Source organism: Mustela nigripes, chromosome X (genome assembly GCF_022355385.1).
Source record: "Mustela nigripes isolate SB6536 chromosome X, MUSNIG.SB6536, whole genome shotgun sequence".
NCBI lineage: Eukaryota > Metazoa > Chordata > Mammalia > Carnivora > Mustelidae > Mustela > Mustela nigripes.
Window position 1 is genome coordinate 121560891 of NC_081575.1, and position 18611 is coordinate 121579501.

At 40.3% G+C, this 18611-nt stretch overlaps 1 long non-coding RNA gene across 2 annotated transcripts in view; it reads right to left on the reverse strand.

The window, feature by feature from the left end:
- The window catches only part of LOC132007452 (uncharacterized), a 28624-nt gene that overhangs the window by 6698 nt on the left and 3315 nt on the right, over nucleotides 1-18611 (reverse strand). Inside the window, exons 3-4 of one of the 2 annotated variants that reach the window (XR_009401357.1) lie at nucleotides 13668-13739; nucleotides 8924-9136 (exon numbers count right to left, since the gene is read on the reverse strand). This is a non-coding gene — a long non-coding RNA (uncharacterized LOC132007452). Of the gene's footprint in view, nucleotides 1-8923; nucleotides 9137-13667; nucleotides 13740-18611 lie in introns of those variants that run through there. The other variant, XR_009401356.1, reaches the window with a different exon arrangement.

Here is an 18611-nt window from a genome sequence, read left to right on the forward strand (position 1 = left end):
ACAACTAAGGATGAGGGAAATATTCGAAGCCAGAAGTTGGCGTGCTACAACATCTCTTGGACCAAATCTATCCCATCAACTGTCTTTGTAAGTAAAATCACATGACAGCAAGCTTGTCCCCTTTTGTTTATTAAAGTCTATCCCTACTTTGTGATACAGTAGCCAAATTGAGTCTACAGTTTCAGGAGGGACCATATATCCCTTAAACCCCACAACACCTTTTCTTTTCCCCGCCCATGGGACTATACTCAGTTCTAAGAAGAAATGACTTGTCCATCCATCAGAAGACATGGCAGGAATTTCAATGCATGTTAGTAACTGGAAAAAAAAAAGTCTAATGGCAGCGTAAAGATGGGGACCTGTCACTGTACCTTTTTCCAAACCCACAGAATGCTCATCAAGAGCAAACCTTACTTTAAGTATGCACGCTCCATGATTATGATGTGTCACTATAGGTTCATCCTCATAGCAAGTGTCCCACTCTGGTGGGGACGTTGATAAAGGGAAGGCTGTGCACATGGGCATGAAGTATGGGCAGCAGGTCTATGGGAAATATCTGTACTTCCCATTCAGTTTGAGCTGGAAACATAAAACAGCATAAAAATCTTAACTCTTAAAAAATGAAGGTGGAAATGAAAAATATGCATTCGGGGAAAATGGATTAATTGGCCCAAAGACCTCAGGTAATGACAGGATGAAGCAGATGGACAAGACACAGAGAATGCCCATACATAGAATGCCCATATTAATAGGACAGATTTAAACTCAGTATATCAATAATTAAATCTAATACAAAGAGACGTCGTGCTCCATGTTAAAGAAAACAGATGTCAGACTCTGGGAAGTTGCATTTGGAGTAGATGTGTGTCCCATGTGACACTGTCTTGTATGATCTGGTCCGCTCACACCTTGATCAAGAGATAGAATGAGGGGTCACCTCCCTCGCTCTGTTGGCGGAATGGGCAACTCTTGATCTTATGGTCATGAGTTTGAGCTCCCATTGGATGTAGAGATTACCTTTTTTCCAGGATTTTACTTTTTTATTGACAGAGGGGCAGAAAGAGAGGGAGAGAAAGAATCTTGAGCTCTGACCTCACCAAGTGTGAAGTCCCAGGTGGGGCTCAATCTCACAACTCTGAGACCATGACCTGAGCTAAAATCAAGAGTTGCATGCTTGACCAACTGAGCCATTCAGGTGCCCCTAGAAATTACTTCAATATAGAAATAACTGAGAGATATAATCAGATTCTTCCCACCCTCCTGAACCCAGGCAGAGTTTTCAGGGTAGGAGTGACACCTTGTGCTATCTGTGGCCAAGTCTTAAAGGACCATGAGGCTCTTAGGTGTTCCCCTGCACTGATGTAATTGGACCTTGAGACTGCTCATGCAAAAAAGCATGAATGCCCATGCTGTGGGGCAACCATGTCTCATGGAGAGGTCATGTGAAGGATCTTCTCATGTGTAGGCCATTGCAGCGTAGGACCCAAACATGTGAATGAATAAACCTCCCAATTACCCCAGACCCAGCTCTCTGGACACATGCCCCCCTCCACCCCATGGCTTCCTGACACAAGTCTCGGTATCCTATCACACTGTGCCCCATGTGGGCTCATTGCCACAGAAAACTCAAGCATTTGGGGTCATTTGTTACGCAACTGTGATAGCTCCAACATAACCTGTGCCTCTTCCTGGAGGCATTCTTAAAACACAGACTGGTTAAAGGAAAAGAATAAAAAAGTATTTCCAACACTAACAAAATAGAGCTGGGATAGCCATATCAATTTGAAACAGAACAGACTTTAAGAAAAATTGCAGTCAGGGAATTCTGTAGTGATCAAATAGCCATGTTGTCTAAAAACTATAGCCATTCCCAAACCATGAGTACCTGAACAGGACAGAGATACAAACTGACCACATGGAACACAATTAGCGGTGGCTGTAAACATGCATGTAAAATACTTCTTTACGCCTCTGCTTTCATTTCTCTTGGATAAAGACATCAAAGCTGCAGTTGATGGTAGCTCTGTGTTTCATGCTTTGAGGAACCTCTAAATTCTTTTCCATGGAGGCCATGTCATTCCCACCAGCTGCCTACAACATTTCCAGTTCCTCCACACCGTCCCCAACACGTTGTTATTGTCTGGGGTTTTGCTGTACTTTTTGTTTTTCTTTTAAATACTAGGCATCCTAATGGGTATGTCATGGCGTCTCCTTGTGATTTGGACTTCCATTATCCTGGTGGCCAGAGGTGTTGAGCATCCTTTCAACCCATTGTCCATTGAGAGATGTACTGATGCCTCTACGTGCAGTGGAATGCTACCCAGCCTTCAAAAGGAAGGGCATTTGGACACATGCTAAAACATGGATGAGACTTGAAAGCATTATGTTAAATGAAATAATGTAGTTAGAAACGAACAGATACTGTGTGATTTCACTTAGAAATCACATCCACAGAGACAGAAAGTAGATGGTGGGCACCAGGGGTGTGGACTGGGGATGGGTGTTAGTGTGGGATGGGGACATACCTTTTGGGAAGGTGACAAAGTCCTACAGACAGATGGGTGGGAGCAACCTGAAAATGCTTCATTCTACTTCACAATACACTTAAAAAATGGGTAAAGTGGCAAATTTTATGTTATGCACATCTTAACACAAGTAAGGGACGCCTGGATGGCTCAGTGGGTTGAGCATCTGACTCTTGACTTTGGCTCAGGTCATGATCTTAGGGTCCTGGGATCAAGACCCACGTTGGGTGGGGGAGGTCTCTACTCAGCGGGGAGTCTTCTACCCCTTCCCCTGTCTTGTACTCTTGCTCTCTCTCAAATATATGAATAAAATATTAAAAATATATATAAATATCAAATATAGTAACACAGGTTTTTGGTGGTAGACTGTAGGCATCCTACAGAAGAAAGGGCAGTCTTGGTGAGGTGGCCATGCTCTCTAGCATGCATGAAAGACTCCATTTCTTAATCGGTGGTACAGGGGGTGTTCACTTGGCAATAATTCCATCAACCAAACAATGTGTATTTGTGTGCTTTACCACAGAGATCTGAACTTGCATGAGAAAGTTTTCAAAATGTATGTAGATAATATTATCCTTTAAATTTATATCTCACACATATTCATAAATATATATGAATATATACATATCCATACATATATACACATATGTACCCACACACACATATATATAATTTAAACATCTATAAGTATATGCAGATAGAAATACCTAAAGAACCCAGAAATATGAACTGTATATTTTAAATTAATATACATAAGTTTACCTATCAACAAAACAAATTCTAAAATGCAACTGATATTAATATGTTAATATTAATTAAATTGATACTAATTTCCTTTTAACTGGGTTGAAAATTAGTTTCTCAATACTGATATGTAGTAAATTAACACAACTCTCGTGCCATAGAGCAATGCAGATTTGTTCTTACAATCCTGGAGGTCCAAGTCTAACATCTCAGTTTTGACAGGGCTGTGTTCCTTCCGGGGGTTTCCGGGTGGAATCCATCCCTTGGATTTCAGCTCAGTTCATGGCCTCAGTTCATGGCCTCTTCCTCATCTCAGTCCAGCATCTTCTGTTCTCTGATTCCCTACAATGAACCCTGATATTCCCACTTTCCTTCTCTAAGCATATCTATGGTAACATTGGATCCACTCAGATAATCCAAGATAATCTACCTATCCCCAGATTCTTCACTTCATGTCACCTAAAAAGTTAAAAAAAGAAAAAAAATAAGATGCTAAAATATTCACATCTTCTGTGAATGAGGGCAAATATGTGTTTGGAAAGATGGGCTCATCACGTTGGAATGGAAAGGTCATGAACAATCTCCTTTCTTCCCTAAACCCATCTTTGTGATGTGGTTTCTACCACAATGGCAAAAGCCTTCAGCAATGTCTGTTGCCCTAAGAGTATAATAACCTGGCCTCCAAAAAAACACTTGCCTTCTGACAGTACTTAACCATGTCCACATTTAATGTGTTCATGTTCAGAGAGATGAATGAGCTCCAGGAACTTTGAATTTCACTGTACTCCAAATCATTCCCATTATAAAATCCTATTTCTCCATGTTTAATTTTTTTTCTTATTTCTCTAACTCCTAACCACGTTTTTCATGGGATTAAACGTAGTTGGACAAAACTGCCCATTGCTTGTCTTAGATTACTGAATGAAGAACAGATTTGGGGGAAAAAATAGAAAGTCCACATGTTCCTCAAAACTGGGAGTTCATTTGGGATGTGTGTGGACATATGTGTAATTTGGACTAACCTTGTAATACTTAATCATTCTCTAATGTCAGTTTCTTCACTACCCACCAATCGTTACTCTCAGATGAAGCCGGCAGATGGTGAGTCCATATGCCGTGTATTAAAAATATGCTCTCAGAGCCATTGCTTTTAAATATAAGACCAATTCTGGTGTGTGTTTCTTTTAACTTTTTTGGGTCATGGTTAAAGATATGATAAGACTGAGAACAAGACAGAATCAGCAAGAAAAGATGTATCTTCCCGGCCATTTTGGAACCCCACCTGAAATTCTTTGGACCTAGCCAACAGTCTTCAGGCACTTTTGCTGTATGGGAAAGGATCATTTCTTCTCTGTCATGCACATGCCCTGAGGCGTGAACTTGAGGATCCAGAGGAATCGCTGGAAGTGGGTGAGTTCCAGGCAGACAGATGTCTCTGGCTGGCTCATAGGACTGGGATCCTATCTGTGGCCAGCTCTATAGCTATGGAGAAGGAAAGACTAAAACAGAAGAGGAGATCCAGCTATCTGATATCTTACAGACCAGCCATCAAGAACAACAAAACATCTCACAGCATATGCATCCAGTTACAAATGGTTTTGCACACCTGCTCTCTTCCTGGCATTGTGGAAATAAGGATAGAGACCCTGCTCTTAAGGATCTCTTGGATTAATTTGCTTTATTGCATTTTTTCTGCTATTCATCACTCCACTTGAGTAGAATTTATGCAAGGCTCCTTGACCTCTGCATTGGTAAATCCAGTAGAATCTTTCTGGTTCCTTTTGGATTCTTGGTCAATATTTCACACTCCCATCTCCTCCTAGGAACTGGGAGCATCTGCTTCCTTCATCTTCAAAGACAGCAATCTCCTGATTTTTCTCTGGTCTCCAGATCTCTGCTCCCCCATGTGTTTTGAAGTTGCTTCCTGTGCTACCCATTCATCAGGGTTCTCTTCCATCCATAATGCGGCTCCCAAGTCTGCTGCTTCTGATGTCTTCTCAGTGCCTCTTTTCTCTTGTGTCTTCACTGGAAAGCACCAGTATGTCCATCAAGGGGTAACGAGGATGTTGGCCTCTCCCTCAGATTACAGACAACCATAAACTACTCACTCAGCATGACTTATCGTTCCTCCAGATCACCCGTCATGGTTGTAATTTTATGTTTCTTTGCTTCTTGACCAGTGCCTCCTACACTACTCCTCTATGAGCTTCATGAAGGCAACAGAATGTGTTCATCATGCTTATCTTGGATCCCTTATAAGGTTGTGCACCAGACTCGAAGACATTGCTTGATGAATGATTTGCTAGGGGCACCTGGGTGGCCTGGTCAGTAAAGCATCCAACTCTTGGTTTAGACTCAAGTCATGATCTCAATGTTGTGAGGTTGAGCCCACGTGTGCTCCATGTTCAGCATGAAATCTCCTGGAGAGTCCCTCTCCTTCTGCCCCTCCTGCTTGTTCTCTGTCTCTAATAAATAAATAAACTAAATATTTAATTTTTTTAAATGAGTTGCTAATATAGTTTCTATTTCATAGAGCCTCATGTAAGAAATTAGTTGCTTGACTGGTCAGCTTTTTTATTTAAAATTAAGAATCATGGTGGAGAAGAACCTATAAACAGAACCAGCAAATTCATGGTCATGGTGCAGTGTAGGATGCATGTATAGTGTGTAAATGGGCCACAGGTGTTGGGACAGCATGTGGGCTTCCTACCCCAAGCAAGTCTGCAGTTTTCTACAGACACCAACCAACTGGCTGTCCTGCAGTTCAACTCATTTCTGATACTATCTACCTAGAGTTAGTGCAGACACCACAGGTCAAGAGCTCAGTCCTACAAGACTGCCCCCACTTCAGGTGCCAGTCAAAACTAGTGGTATTGACAGTTCTGTCCAATCTGATACAAATTGGGGTTCCCACAACTCCTTCCTGGGTTTTGATAATTATCATAGTGGCTCAGAGAACTCAGGAAAACACTTTACTTATTGCCCATGTGTTATACGGGATATTACAAAGAGTACAAATGAACTGTCAGATGAAAAGGTGGATAGGATGAGTTTGGGAGTTTGGGGCACACCATCACTCCAGCATCTGGATGTGTTCACCATCCCAGAAGCTCGGTGAACCCCTTCATTTGAGGCATAGTTGGAGATTCCACCATGTGTGATTGATTAAATCATTGGCCATTGGCACACTTGATTGAATCACTGGCCATTGGCGATTTGATCAGCTTCCAGCCGCACTCTCTAGAGGTCATGGTCAGGGGTTCATGCTGCAAGTTCCAACCCTCTAATCACATGGTTGGCTCCTCTGGTGACCAGCCCTTATCCAGAAGGGATCTATGGGTCCGCTAGAGTCACCTCACTGACATAAACTTAGATCTATTTGAAAGGGACTTGATGTGAAAAGCACAAGATGTTCCTCTCACCTCCAACACTCAGGAAATTATAAAGGTTTTATGAGCTCTGTCTCAGGAACCAGCTCTCTCTCTCTCTCTCTCTCTCTCTATATATATATATATATATATATATATATATATATTATATATATATATATTTAAGATTTATTTACTTCAGAGAGAGAGCAGGGTGGAGGGACAGAAGACAATATCAAGCAGACCCTTCACTGAGCACAGAGCCCAAAGCAGTTCTTGGTCTCACAACCTTGAGATCATGACCTGAGCCCAAACCAGGAGTCAGACATATAACCATCTGAGCCACTGAGGCACCCCTATATTCCTTATTATATCATACTATCATGCATAGCAATTCCACCCGTGACAAGAAAACTCAAGGATGGAAGAGTGCTAGATCAGGAGGTACGAGTATGCATCCTTTTGTTAGCCATCGCCAACATACCTTCCAAAGTAACTGTACCTTTTTGCCTTCCCACCAACCACAAATGAGAGTTCCTGTTGCTCCACACTCTCATTCAGAAAATATTTCTATTTATGTATATGGTGATTATTTAGGCAAGGTCCTTTGGTGTTGTATGCTACGTTTTATGTACCAAATATCCTACTCATGGGTAAGAGATCAGGATGGATGGAATCAGTACAAGCTCACATGGTCTTCATGTAGTCCTTATTCATGGCTGGCCCATTTCCCCATTGCAATTAACCCCTGAACAACATGGGTGTGAACTCTGCAGTAGGTGGATTTTTTTTTTCAATAAATACAATATACTTTTGTAAATGCATTTTCTTTATGATTTTTTAAACATTTTCTTCTTTCACTGACTTTACTGTAAGAATACAGATGGAAGACCGACAACATACAAGATATGTGTTAATTGACTGTTCATGTCATCAACCAATTGTAGTTAAATTTGGGGGAAGTCAAAACTTATACGTGGATTTCCACTGCTCCGTGGTCAGTGGCGTGTTTTTCGGGGGTCAACTGTACTTACATCTGAGATAATAACACCTTTGACTTCTTGATGCCTCTCAAAGCTACTTAGACAAGTGTCCTAACTCATTTACCAAGGGAGTACTTGAACCACAGAAACCCAACTGGACTAGTGCTTCTTCTTGAGTCATAGGATGTCAAAGACATCTGTTGTCTCAGGCACTTGGCCAATACCGTGAAATTACACATTTGGAAAATTCCATTATACTCCTCATTATAAGTTCCTCCTTCTCCATACAGAGCAAAAATGATAAACAGAAGGGGTGCCTGGCTGGGTCAGTTGGAAGCGCGTGTGACTCTTGATAGGGTCATGAGATTGAACCCCACACTAGGTGTAGAGATGACTTCACAAAAAGAAAAAAATATAGACATATACAAGTCCATAGTTTATAAAGACCTACAAGTAGGCAGTATCTCCTTTGACATTACTATCCTTGACTGGATTGACAATGTTAATGTGTCATCCTCAAACATGAGATGGTTTATAATGTAACCAAATGCAAAAAAATTAAAATCGATAAAAATGCATATGGTACTCATGAGTTGGAAAATATTTATAGAGAGGAGAGATGCTTAAGTATTATCTAAGCAAACTTGAATTAAATGTAATCACTACAGAAATATATGTTACTACCTGAAACTAAAAACACACTGCAAATCACTGAATCAATCCCTTTTTATAACAAATTACAAACAATACATTTATACTTGTATTAAATATTATAAAATTTAAATCAAAATATATTTAGAATTGTGATGATTTGTCATGTGTTTAATTATTTGGGGCACTACAAAAGGTACACTTAAAAATCTAATTTTTCAAAAATAAATTAAATTAAAATCTAATTGTTCAAGAAATACATCATACCTATTTTCACTAGATGCATAATGATATCTGGATGAGTAAACTTTTAAACACAACATTTCTTTCAGTTTTATTTATGAGGTTGAAATGATGGGAAAATGTGAGAATCAATATCTTCTTTAGGTTGTGTGGTGTATGAAGTAATTCTATCTAATAGATAGATAGATAGATAGATATTCATTATCTATTTCATAATTTTACAGACATTTTGCACTTTCTTGTAATTCCTTTTAGCTTTGCTGCTTTGTTAGGTGATATTTTGGTTTACTCTCTTCAGCATTGAAATGGTGTTCTAGTTCTTAGATACACACATTTGCACATATTTTATGAAATACAAAGGGAGCATTTATTCTTTCAATTTGTGTGGACTTATAATAATACAAAGAAATATAATGGAGAGCACTTTGGCCCCACTGCTATTTCTTAGCACAGTATAAATTAGTTTTTGAGTGCAACAGAATGTTCCTCCAAATCCAGTAAGAGGTACCTTTTTCTTACAATTTCACAAGCTGGGTCTTACGACAAAATGAGTCGCTTTGCTTGAAAGGAATGATGGCTTGTATTCCAAAAAAGAACCAAACTGAAAATTACGGACTGTTTCCTGGAACAAAGCAAAATTACACAATATTTTTTTTATGTTGTGGAATTTGTTTATCTGCAAGAATTTTATCATCATTCTTTCTCTCTGAGCAATGAAAGAATAAAATAAATCTATTTTCACATGTATTATTGCTTGCATGTCAGCAATAAAGATTAACTATTTGCTGGACAATCTGCTATACTTTTTCTTGAGTGATGCCTTTGCATTTAAAAAAAATAATTTACATAGAGAAAACTGGAAAAATAGAGGAATTTGTTAAAAAGCAATTTCCCTTTATACTAAGTGATTTTAATAACAAAGAAAGTATCATGTAAACTTACATTGTTTTAACAACTAAATTTCAGTTCAAAAAACGTATCTAGAATGTTGGTTTCATAAAACAGAATAAAGAAAAACATAGTTGAAAATGCAAACAAGAATGAAGAAGCAAAAAATAGGAAGACATTTTTTACACCACTGACACCAAAAGGGCCATAAAGAACTGGTGATTTTAAGTTTCTCATGCCCATGTGCAAACAGAATAAAAACGAGCATGGTGGTCCCTGCATTAGCGGGTGCAGAGGTCTGTCTTGGGTATGCACTTGCGTAAACTACACTACTCGCTTATCCATTAAAGTCTAGTCCACATGTTAATTGTGAAGGCATCTCGCCCATGTTTAATGTCTACAATAATATTAACTGTAGATCAAGCCACTTATTCTAAAGTGATGGGAATTCATATATTGCTTGAAAAGATGTAAAGCAAAAACTGATATTTCACTGAGAAAGAATAAATTCTGACTAAAGAGTATAACCTCCACTATTCCAGCCTCCAGTCCTGTCCTACAGATTTCAGGTTTGCTTGCTTCCATAAATTGCACAAGCCAGTTCCTTGAAATTCAAGAGATAGATAGATAGATGATACAAAGATAGATAAATGATGATGATGGGTAGATACATACATAGATAGATACATAGATATTAAAAATAGATGATAGGGGCGCCTGGGTGGCTCAGTGGGTTAAAGCCTCTGCCTTCGACTCAGGTCATGATCCCAGGGTCCTGGGATCGAGCCCCATATCAGGCTTTCTGCTCATCAGCGAGCTTGCTTCCTCTTCTCTTTGCCTACCTGCGATCTCTGTCTGTCAAATAAATAAATAAATAAAATCTTAAAAAAAAAAAAATAGATGATAGACCTCTATAGATATGTAGACATGCAAAGATAAATAACAAATAAATGATGGACAGATAGACCTATTGATACATAGATATGGATAGGTATAGATAGATGACAGATGAGATAGATATGAAAGGTATGCTAGATAGATGGATAGATATGAGGGATTGATAGGTACATAAAATGATAGATGATAGGTATGACGGATGGATGCAGAGGTAAATAGAAGATAGATATGATAGACAGATGGAGATGGATAGATGATAGATAGATATGATGGATAGATGGATGGATGGATGGATGGATGGATAGAGATATAGATGATAGATAGATATGGTGGATGGATAGATAGATGATAGATACATAGATATGATGGATAGATGGATGGATGGATGGATAGATAGATAGATAGATAGATAGATATGGTGGATGGATAGATAGATGATACATAAATAGATAGGATGGAAAGGTGGATGGATTGATAGATTAGATGATAGAAAGATAGATGATAGATGATAGACAGATATGATGGATGGATGGATAGATAGATATGGATGGATGGATGGATGCATAGATAGATTAGATGATAGATAGATAAATGATAGATAGATAGATAGATGATTGATGTGACAATTACATAGATACATCCTACCGGTTCTGTTCTCTGGAGAGAACGCTGAGTGGTAAAGGTGGGAATAATTGATCCCACATATCCCTAGGGACAAGGCTGCTTCTATGACCTGGAGCACACAGTGTCTCATGTGCTTCAGTCCTGATGCTGTCAGATCTAGTGGACAAGCAAGCAGGTGCTGAAAATTACCCGACTCAGGCAGAGGCACCAAGGGTTCTGATCCCTCAGGATGCTACAGCATCAGGGAACCCCACAGTGGAAAGACCATGAGGACAAGCTGTGGGCACAGGGGTCATGCCTATCTTCCCAAAGCAACTATCAGGACGAGGATTTATAACCATATGTGCTCTCCTCTGAGTGTGTGTGTGTGTGTGTGTCTGTGTGTACTTGCCGCCCGGTCTGTTTTATGTAAAATATACTGTGGTCAGTTGTCACCTTATGACTTGACTTGTCATCCATTAAAATGGGGTTAAGGAATAAAAAAATATTTAAAAAATTTAAATGGGGTTAAGAAGAGAGAGTGCCCAGCCTACACTGGTGCAGAGTCTAATGGATGAAGGGGTCCCGTGTTTAAGGTAAAGTGAGACCCTTCTGTGTCCACACATGTCCTGCATGGGTTGTGTGCCCTCCCCTCCCTGACTTGTTTTCAGCCAGAGTTCTGGAGGAAATCTATGTGCTCACAGTGATTTCCTCTCCTTCAAACCCTGCAGAGAGATGCCTGGTAAAGGCCCTCCATGAGCATTTTCAGTCTGTCTGTGCTGGTGTACTAGCTCAAGGAGGTCCTGTGCACCATGACCAGAGTGCGAGGGTCAGTCCCACCTCAGCAGCCATGGACCAGGCAGCTGTGATGGTCCAGCAAGAACTCTGAGCTTGGATGTTTTAGCCGTAGCCTCCCATATGCCTTCTTCTTCTTCCCATGCTGCTTCCTGTGCTTCCTTCGATGGTGAGACATCAAATTCCCCCACCCTGAAGGCTGTGCTGCTGAAAACATCTAACAGCAAATTCAATCCCATCCACTGAGCTCTAGGTGGTGGGATTTGTTTTTGTCTTGGTGATATCTCATCCTGGGTGTTTTCTTGAAAACTGGTTCTGCTTCAGAGTACCATGCTGTAGTCAAGCCACTTAAACACACTGTCTTTTCCTCAGGTAGTAGGAGATGGGCTCATTCACCCAGGAGGAATGAAAGAGAGAATGAGCACATCTTTACGAGAACAGGAGCCCCATCCGAATGTTCAAACACACAGGAGAACATGGCGGGGAAGAGATGAAGAGTGGTGACAGGTAAAAATGTTTACGTGCAGGAAAGATGCAACCTTTCTGGGCTTGGCTACAGAAAGCAGAGTCAGGAACGAAGGAGGAAGAGAGGCCTCTGCAAAATTATACAAAGAGCATGCTTCTGTGCAGGATGGATCTCTGTCTCCCAATTCACGGGCAACACAATAATGTCACAGAGCTCTTATGACAATGCCCCCAGGTTTAGGAGCATCAAGTTTTCATACAGGACCATATATTATCATTACTGCTCTTTTCTCTTTGCTTTCAAAACACAACCTGCCTCTCCCTGCTATTTTTGTGCAGATGTTTTTAAAAAATGGAAATGATCCCTAAAATGATATAACATTCTGTACTCTATTTCTAACTGAATTTACATGTCCTCCTGGTGATTCCCAGGGATTGTTATACTTTGGAAGTTTATAAAATGTTGCTTTACTTGAATGTGGTTGATTTGTTGACAAATATCATTCTCAGTCTTTGGGTTTTTCCAGCAATTGGGTTAGGGGTTCTCTGATGCTCAAAGAAATGGGGTTCGTTTTGATGCTTTCAATTATAAGTTGCAGAGAATGAGGGCTAAGGGTTATGGCTAAAAAGGTCTGGCCCCTTGCCTCAACTCAGAATATCTTTCTGTGCCATCCATCCTTCCAGACCCCATGAGGCACAGTTTAGACTTTCCATGGAAGCATGACCGCCTGTGCATTTCTGTGTCTGCCCAAAGCAACCTTCTGTGGTTGCTTATAAGCATTCTTCTTGGAAGCCATTAGTGATGAACTTCCTGCATGCTCACCTTCATCCCAATGACAGAAATGACAAGATGCTTCCTTCTAAAGTCAAATTAAGGACTTAATTTGTGTGCCATGTTGAATAGACCCCCTTCTCTAACATCTGCATCAACAGGGAATCTCAGAAATGTAAGCTTAGTTGGAAATAGGGTGTTTTTAGGTGTAATTCCATTATGGACTCCTACGCAATGATTGATGTCCGTCCACCCATGAGGAAGGATATTGGGACCCAGGGCAAAGACCACAGGAGCCATAAGAACGATAGTCCAGTGACAGTGGAGACAGAGGCCAGGCATGGCTCAGGCCAACAAAAGTAGGAGGCTGTTCAGGAAGGACTCTACATCAGAACTTCCAGAAGGAACCAACCTGACCCACCTTGACCAGAGACTTCCGGTGCTTGGAGCTCTAACAGAATAAGTATCCATGGGTTCGTCACAGTGTTAGTTGAGATTTCCACCATCACCTGTGACATTCACAATTTTCAAGCACATTCATCCCCTCAGGTGACATTCTGACGGCATTTTCTAGAGCAGCAAAACAGAACTGAGGCCAGAAAGGCAAGCTCTCATCAAGGGCAGAGCCTCACCTGGGTGGACCTCCCCCTGAAGCTCTGTCTATTCTGCCCAAACAGCTAGAAAAAATGAAGTCAGGTCAAGCTCCTAGGTACACAGCGCTCTGGTAACTCACCTTCTAACCCATTCTGTCACACAGTTCAAGCCTCAGCCCCGTCCCTGGCAAGACTGTGAAATGCTTCTGCGTCTGTGTTGGAAGTAAACCAAAAAAAAAAAAAAAAAAGGGAAATTGAAAAGAAACAACATAATGGAGATGTGCTTAAAGCAAATTAAGAATTAATTGGGATCAGAGGCCACATTTCACTGATCTCATCCAATGGGTATGTGTTCACTTTAGTTCCCATTACCTTCAAGAATACCGAAATGTATATAATTTTAAAGTATGGACAGATGGAAATATTACATTCAAAATATTTCAATAATATTTTGAAATGCTGAAATGAGCAAGGCTGTCGAAAGCCTGGCACCACCCTTTCCCAAAACATGTCCCTTGGAACTGGAATTAATAGGAACCGTATTTAAAAACAAAAACAGTAAGAACCATGGACACAGTGGATGGAAGACACTCACAGATACAAACACACGCAGACACGTGTAGATTCTCCTCATTCTTGTAAAGTTAATAGGAACATTTAATCCATAAGGAGATATAATACTTGCGTAGGGGAGCATAGTCAAAGGTTTTTACTGACTTGTTTTTTTTTTTTTTCTTCCTGACTATTCTAAGCATGAAACTCAGCAGCAATACGTGAATTTTAATGCATTCTCCTAGCCACGTGTATATACAACTTCCAGAGAATGAGGGCTTTTCTTTGGCATTATTCTTTTTTTTTTCCCTCTTAAAAATAACCTTCTTTACAACACCTAGTAGGGACACAATCCATTAATTCATACATTCACTAAATACGTATTTCAAATCACCCTTCCTGCATGGAACCAAGCTCGGTCCCCCGCTTTCGTCCAGTGTCCTGCATCACCACCAGCCTGGTGTGCAAACACCACCCGATTCTATCCAACACACATTGTCCTTTGCTTGGTCCTCAAGTCAGTCTTTCTTTCTCCTGTCACCTGACACCATACTCTTCCTCTCCAAACCGACATCGCCATTGCAACGTGCATTCGATACTGATTCTGCACCATGTTACTTTTTTCTTGCAAAGTAGTAGCAACACTGTTCACCAGCAGAGACTGTGGGTAACAGGGAGACACTTTCTAACAATATGCACGTGGACACCGTGTCTACTGGAGGGACTCATGAAGTACCTGTTCTTCAACATCACGGGTGACATTGCTGGTACATATGAAGCTCAAAATAAATACCCTTTAAAATCCCCCCCAATTAGATCCCTGCATCAACGGCATTCTACCATCTTTAAAATTTATGTGACGACAATGATCTAGACACTGTTACTCTTTGAACAACTAGTGTTTCTCTTATACCACGTACACCGATTGTCCTTTCGAAACAAAAAGCGCAAAGTCGTAACGACACATCACCTAATTTGCCATTGCTAGGTAATTGGGTTGCATTAAGTATCGATTTAAACAAAGAACAGCTGGGGAGATAACTGAGGATTTTAATAAGCCTTTCAAACAATGGCTCAACAATAAAACGTTACAAAACACTTGCAGAATGGTAGGACGGATTAAAAATTCAATATCCCATCTTCTTTGCGCTGATAGACTAGTCTTGATTTCTACCATTTGAAAGAGTACTTTGGTAAAAAAGAATCCTGAGTCAAATGGGGTATTTAACTGGGCTCCATGGACACACAAATGTGCCATTTAACCAGATTTCAAGTATTCCAGGCACAAACTGAACAGAGAAGCACTCTGATTTTTTACCCCCACATTTGGTTCAATGTATTGCTAATCAAGACTCATTATTCTGCTCTCAATTTAAATGATTATACATACACTCTGACTGTTCCTATTTAAGAATAATCACGCCTGATTTATATGTAAGGAGAAAGAGATTGTTCTGGTGGAATTGTTGGTGCTCGAATTTTAACTCCAAAGAATAAAGGGCAGGATGTGGAGAACTGCCCCGAATCTCACCCCACCCCCCATCCTTGGATGAATCGTAGACGTTTCCTCATTCTGTTTTCTTGGCCTCACGGAAGTTCGCGATGCCCGGACACGTACAGTGACATCTCCCTGATGTGTGAACTTGCAGAGAATCTTAAGGCCATTCAGTCTCACGATAATAATACCCACTGTTGTAATTATGGTTTTCCAGCTACCGCTTACCGAACTCTAATTCTCACTCAGTAGATCTGAAGAAGGGTTTCATAATTTTGCGTCTCTAACAAGCTCCCATGTGACGCTGAGGCTGCTTGCTGGTCCGTGGACCACACATGGAGCCACAAGGCCCTCCAGGACGTGCATCGGTGAAATCTTGCTGCAGTATTCACCCAAAGCTCTTAATTCTAGGTCGGTGTAGGTGATACACAGGATTACCCTGAGTGAAATCCATAGACACATCTTTGAGATACAGAAGAGGCTGCCTGGAATCTTGCATGAATATCATTTCACAGACCCCGAACTGTCATTTTTCTAAGAGGGTGAGCTGCTCTTTTATTTGAAGGTTACAGTGGAAAGGAACAGTGAACTCTGGCAATGCAAGAATAAAAAACACTACGGAAAGGCAGGACATTGAGACTTTCTGGCCCTAGAGAGGAGCATTAATTACAAAATTAGCCTGTGTTTGGAAGAGCTGCAACTCTTCTGGTTATTCCCTAGAGGGTTAAATAGGTCTGTATAAACACGAGCTTGAGTCTTGCTGAGCCTGGAGTGTGGTGCTTTCTCTGATCGGTACCAGCACACCTTTCTCACACGTCCTGTCCCGGGGGCTCAGGTGCGCAGCACTATTGAACTCCAAAGTTGATAAAACAAGTACATTATTAATTAAAATTATAAAATTATAGATCTATAGCATAATGAGTATATTGCTTATGTATTAGTGAATATAGGTGCATGTTATAATATATAGTATAGGTATTATAACTCTTTTATAAATTATTAATGAGTGTATAGTATGCTAATATAATTATATATTAATAATTCATAATTATATTTTGTATTATAGTTTTGGAAACAATATATTCATTATATTATAGATCTATTATTTTAGAGGAGCTACAGAACATTTCTGTCCAGACACATCGTTCAAAAAGACACCATTGATCTAGAGGATCAAGAGTATTTATGGCCCTTATTGATGTCTTACTGGCTTTAGCACTCAGACATACATAAGCAGAAATACACACACCCACACCCACACACCCAGATCTGTTTCGGCAAATGTTCACAACCAAATGTAGATTACCAGGCAAGAGTAAGGGCTTGGAATCAGTGCAGAATAATTCTGCAAACAAAATATAAATGAATTATTTTCATTCAAGAAGCAAAGAGACCTTGAATCTAGTGAGTTCCCGGTGTAGTTAGTCTCATGAGATAGTTATTCAAATTTTCACTCGCACAGAACAGTAAATTTTTAATGGAAATTAAGAGAAAAAAGGGTCTCGGGGGACTTGTGTTTTTCGGACTCAGTTCATTAGAAACACAAGTATGATCTGCCTTGCTAAACTTTCGCATTTCAGATTTTTTCCCTAAAATGCAAATTTTTGATTTGAGTTTTTTATTTTAAAACCTGCCCGTGGATGTGTATAGCAGCTTTATTCATCAGACCCCAAACTCGGATGCCACCGAGATGCTCTTTAGTAGGTGAATGGGTGAGTCAACTGTGGTCCACCCAGAGACGAGAATATTACTCCACAGTAGAAAGAAATGAGCTGCCAAGCTATAAAACGTCATGGAGAAAACTTAAATACTTAGTACTAAGTGGCAAAATCCAATCCGAAAATGCTACATCCTGGGGTGCCTGGGTGGCTCAGTCAGTTAAGAGTCTGTCTGCCGTCAGCACAGGTCATGATCTTAGGGTCCTGGGATCAAGCCCCGCATCGGGCTCACTGTTCAGCGGGGAGACTGCTTCTCCCTCTCCCTCTGCCTCTGCCTCTGCCTCTGCCCTCCTCCTGCTCTTTCTCTGTCTCAAAAAAGAGAAACAAAAAATAAAGTATTTTTAAAAAGAAAAGAAAATGCGACATCCTGTAGGATTCCAACTCCATGACATGTCTGGAGACAAGAAAGCTCAGTGGTTGCCAGGAGATGTGGGAGGGATAAACAGGCAGAGCTCAGAGGATTTTTAGGGCAGAGCAGCAACTCTGTGTCATACTGTAAAGATGTACACTGGCCATTCTACATTGGTGCAAACCCACAAATAGTCAGCACCAGGACTGAACCCTAATGTAAACTGTAGGTCTGGACCGTCATGATGTGTCAGGTAGATCCACTGACCTTAACACATGCACCATGTGGTGGGGACATGGGTAACAGGAGAAATTCTGCTTATGATGTGGGGTTGGGGGCATATGGGAAATCTCTGTACCTTCTGCTCAACGTTGCTGTCAACGGAAAACCACTCTGAAAACATAAAGTCCCTTTTTTGAAATGTGCTGAAAATGTTATTGTTTTAACTTTCAGCATTCTTCTTTACCGCAAGAATTTAAGAGGAGGAAAATGATCTGTTTATATGAACCCAAGGATGCACTATTTCTGTTTTTCTTCATTTCTGACATTCCAGATTTTCCTCGCTTATTATGCCTCTTTCCTCTGTAGCATTTCTTTATTTCTTTTTTAAAAAAAAGTAGATTTTGGTGACAAGTTATCTCAGTTTTGTCTCAAACTGAAATGTCTTTACTTGGGCTTCCTTCCTAAAGGGCATTTTTTCCCCCTGCATACAGACTCGACTTTGTGTGCTTTTCCTTCAGAAATGTAAAAAAAAAAAAAAAAAAGTACTTCCAGTTTTGTTTTTTTTTTTTCTTTATGATTGTTTTCTATTGTGGTAAGAACACTTCAATTGAAGATTGGTTCTTTTCACCAACTTTTGACTCAAGTATGGGCAGAGCTTCACAGCACATCTGTGAAAATTACTCCTGTTGCATAACGGAAACTTTAATCCTATAGAATAACACTCCCCACTGTCCTCCTAACCCCAGTC